This window comes from Vigna unguiculata, unplaced genomic scaffold (assembly GCF_004118075.2).
Source record: "Vigna unguiculata cultivar IT97K-499-35 unplaced genomic scaffold, ASM411807v1 contig_3, whole genome shotgun sequence".
In the NCBI taxonomy this organism is placed as follows: Eukaryota; Viridiplantae; Streptophyta; class Magnoliopsida; order Fabales; family Fabaceae; genus Vigna; species Vigna unguiculata.
Genome location: NW_021011005.1, coordinates 82,501 through 87,500, shown reverse-complemented (window position 1 = coordinate 87,500; position 5,000 = coordinate 82,501).

Genomic DNA, 5,000 nt, shown 5'->3' with positions numbered 1-5,000 from the left:
GATTCGATGAAAGGACATCAATTCAAATCCTGGATTTTCGAATTGAGAGAGATATTGAGAGAAATCAAGAATTCTCGCTATTTCTTAGATTCATGGACCCAATTCAATTCAGCGGGATTTTTCATTCATATTTTTTTCCATCAAGAGAGTTTTATAAAACTCTTGGACTCCCGAATTTGGAGTATCCTACTTTCACGCAATTCACAGGGTTCAACAAGCAATCGATATTTCACGATCAAGTATGTAGTACTCTTTGTAGTAGCGGTCCTTATATATCGTATTAACAATCGAAAAATGGTCGAAAGAAAAAATCCCTATTTGACAAGGCTTCTTCCTATACCTATGAATTCCATTGGACCCAAAAATGATACATTGGAAGAATCATCTGAGTCTTCCAATATCAATAGGTTGATTGTTCCGCTCCTGTATCTTCCAAAAGGAAAAAAGATCTCTGAGAGTTCTTTCCTGGATCCGAAAGAGAGTACTCGGGTTCTCCCAATAACTAAAAAGTATATCATGCCTGAATTTAACTGGGATTCGCGGTGGTGGAGGAACTGGATAGGAAAAAAGAGCGATTCTAGTTGTAAGATATCTAATGAAACCATCGCTGGAATTGAGATCTCATTCAAAGAGAAAGATATCAAATATCTGGAGTTCCTTTTTGTATATTATATGGATGATCCGATCCGTAAGGACCATGATTGGGAATTTTTTGATCGTCTTTCCCCGAGAAAGAGGCGAAACATAATCAACTTGAATTCGGGACAGCTATTCGAAATCTTAGTGAAAGACTGGATTTATTATCTCATGTTTGCTTTTCGTGAAAAAATACCAAAGGAAGTGGAGGGTTTCTTCAAACAACAAGGGACTGGGTCAATTATTCAATCAAATGATATTGAGCATGTTTCGCATCTCTTCTTGAGAAACAAGCGGGCTATTTCTTTGCAAAATTGTGCTCAATTTCATATGTGGCAATTCCGTCAAGATCTCTTCGTTAGTTGGGGGAAGAGTCCGCACGAATCGGATTTTTTGAGGAACATGTCACGAGAGAATTGGATTTGGTTAGACAATGTGTGGTTGGGAAACAAGGATCGGTTTTTTAGCAAGGTACGGAATGTATCATCAAATCTTCAATATGATTCCACGAGATCTAGTTTCATTCAAGTAACGGATTCTAGCCAATTGAAAGGATCTTCTGATCAATCCAAGGATTCTTTCGATTCCATTAGGAATGAGGATTCGAAATATCACACATTGATCAATCAAAGAGAGATTCAACAACTAAAAGAAAGATCGATTCTTTGTTGGGATCCTTCCTTTCTTCAAACGGAACGAACAGAGATAGAATCAGAGCGATTCCTTAAAATCCTTTCTGGATATTCCTCAATGTGCCGACTATTCATGGAACGTGAGAAGCAGATGAATAATCATCTGCTTCCGGAAGAAATCGAAGAATTTTTTGGGAATCCTGCAAGAGCCACTCGTTCTTTTTTCTCTGACAGATGGTCAGAACTTCATCTGGGTTCGAATCCTACTGATAGGTCTACTAGAGATCAGAAATTGTTGAAAAAAGAACAAAAGAAACATCTTGCTTTTTCCAGGCGATCGGAAAAGAAAGAAATAGTGAATTTATTCAAGATAATTATGTACTTACAAAATACCGTCTCAATTCATCCTATTTCATCCTATCGAGGATGTGATATGGTTCCAAAGGGTGAACTGGACAGTTCCAATAAGATTTCATTCTTGAACAAAAATCCATTTTGGGGTTTATTTCATCTATTCCATGACCGGAACAGGGGGAGATACACGTTACACCACGATTTTGAATCAGAAGATATATTTCAAGAAATGGCAGATCTATTCACTCTATCAATAACCGAGCCGGATCTGGTGTATCATAAGGAATTTGATTTTTCTATGGATTCCTCCGGATTGGATCAAAAACATTTCTTGAATGAGTTATTGAACTCCAGGGATGAATCGAAAAAGCACTCTTTATTGGTTCTACCTCCTCTTTTTTATGAAGAGAATGAATCTTTTTATCGAAGGATCATAAAAAAATGGGTCCAGACCTCTTGCGGAAATAATGTGGAAGATCCAAAACCTAAAATAGTTGTATTTGCTAGCAACAACATAATGGAGGCAGTCAATCAATATAGATTGATCCGAAATCTGATTCAAATCCAATATAGCACCCATGGTTACATAAGAAATGTATTGAATCGATTCAATTGCAACTTCGAATATGGAATTCAAAGGTATCAAATAGGAAATGATACTCTGAATCATCGAACTAGAATGAAATACACGATCAACCAACATTTATCAAATTTGAAAAAGAGTCAGAAGAAGTGGTTCGATCCTCTTATTTTGATTTCTCGAACGGAGAGATCTATGAATTGGGATCCTAATGTATATAGATACAAATGGTCCAATGGGAGCAAGAATTTCCAGGAACATTTGGACTATTTCATTTCTGAGCAGAATAGCCGTTTTCAAGTAGTGTTCGATCGATTACATATTAATCAATATTCGATTGATTGGTCTGAGGTTATCGACAAAAAAGATTTGTCTAAGTCACTTTGTTTATTTTTGTCCAAGTTACTTCTTTTTTTGCCCAAGTTTCTTCTCTTTTTGTCTAACTCACTTCCTTCTTTTTTATTTGTGAGTTTTGGGGGTATCCCCATTCATAGGTCCGAGATCCACATCTATGAATTGAAAGGTCCGAATGATCCACTCTGTAATCAGTTATTAGAATCAATAGGTCTTCAAATCTTTCATTTGAAAAAAAGGAAACCCTTATTATTGGATGACCAAGATACTTCCCAAAAATCGAAATTCTTGATCAATGGAGGAACAATATCACCATTTTTGTTCAATAAGATACCAAAGTGGATGATTGACTCATTCCATACTAGAAAGAATCGCAGGAAATCTTTTGATAACACAGATTCCTATTTCTCAATGATATCCCACGATCCAGACAATTGGCTGAATCCCGTGAAACCATTTCATAGAAGTTCATTGATATACTATTTTTATAAAGCAAATCGACTTCGATTCTTGAATAATCAATATCACTTCTGCTTCTATTGTAACAAAAGATTCCCTTTTTATGTGGAAAAGGCCCGTATCAATAATTATGATTTTACGTATGGACAATTCCTCAAAATCTTGTTCATTCGCAACAAAATCTTTTCTTTTTGCGATGGTCAAAAAAAACATGCTTTTTTGAAGAGAGATACTATTTCACCAATCGAGTTACAGGTATCTAACATATTGATACCTAACGATTTTCCGCAAAGTGGCGACGAAGGGTATAACTTCTACAAATCTTTCCATTTTCCAATTCGATACGATCCATTCGTTCGTGGAGCTATTTACTCGATCGCAGACATTTCTGGAACACCTCTAACAGAGGGACAAATAGTCCATTTTGAAAAAACTTATTGTCAACCTCTTTCAGATATGAATATACCTGATTCAGAAGGGAAGAACTTGTATCAGTATCTCAATTTCAATTCAAACATGGGTTGGATTCACACTCCATGTTCTGAGAAATATTTACCATCCGAAAAAAGGAAAAAACGGAGTTCTTGTCTACAAAAATGCCTTGAGAAAGGTCAGATGTATAGAACCTTTCAACAAGATAGTGTTTTTTCAACTCTCTCAAAATGGAATCTATTCCAAACATATATACCATGGTTCCTTACCTCGACGGGGTACAAATATCTAAATTTCATATTTTTAGATACTTTTTCAGACCTATTGCCGATACTAAGTAGCAGCCAAAAATTTGTATCCATTTTTCATGATATTATGCATGGGTCAGATATATTATGGCGAATTCGTCAGATTCCATTGTGTCTTCCACAATGGAATCTGATAAGTGAGATTCCGGGTAATTGTTTCCATAATCTTCTTCTGTCCGAAGAAATGACTCATCGAAATAATGAGTTACTATTGATATCGACACATCTGAGATCGCTAAATGTTCAGGAGTTCTTCTATTCAATCCTTTTCCTTCTCCTTGTTGCTGGATATCTCGTTCGTACACATCTTCTCTTTGTTTCTCGAGTCTATAGTGAGTTACAGACAGAGTTCGAAAAGGTAAAATCTTTGATGATTCCATCATACATGATTGAGTTGCGAAAACTTCTGGATAGGTATCCTACATCTGAACTGAATTCTTTCTGGTTAAAGAATATCTTTCTAGTTGCTCTGGAACAATTAGGAGATTCTCTAGAAGAAATACGGAGTTTTGCTTTTGGTAGCAACATGCTATGGGGTGGTGGTCCCGCTTATGGGGTCAAATCCATACGTTCTAAGAATAAATATTGGAATCTCATCGATCTCATAAGTATTATACCAAATCCCATCAATCGAATCGCTTTTTCGAGAAATACGAGACATCTAAGTCATCCAAGTAAAGCAATCTATTCCTTGATAAGAAAAATAAAAAACGTGAATGGTGATTGGATTGATGATCAAATAGAATCCTGGGTCTCGAACACTGATTCGATTGATGATAAAGAAAAAGAATTCTTGGTTCAGTTTTCTACCTTAACAACAGAAAAAAGGATTGATCAAATTCTATTGAGTCTTACTCATAGTGATCTTTTATCAAAGAATAACTCTGGTTATCAAATAAGTGAACAACCGGGAGCAATTTACTTACGATACTTAGTTGACATTCAAAAAAAGTATCTAATGATTTATGAATTCAATACATCCTGTTTAGTAGAAAGACGTATATTCCTTGCTAATTATCAGACAATTACTTATTCACACACCTTGTGGGGGGCTAATAGTTTGCATTTCCCATCTCATGGAAAACCCTTTTCGCTCCGCTTAGCCCTACCTCCCCCTAGTAGGGGTATTTTAGTGATAGGTTCTATAGGAACTGGACGATCCTATTTGGTCAAATACCTAGCGACAAACTCCTATGTTCCTTTCATTACAGTATTTCTGAACAAGTTCCTGGATAACAAGCCTAA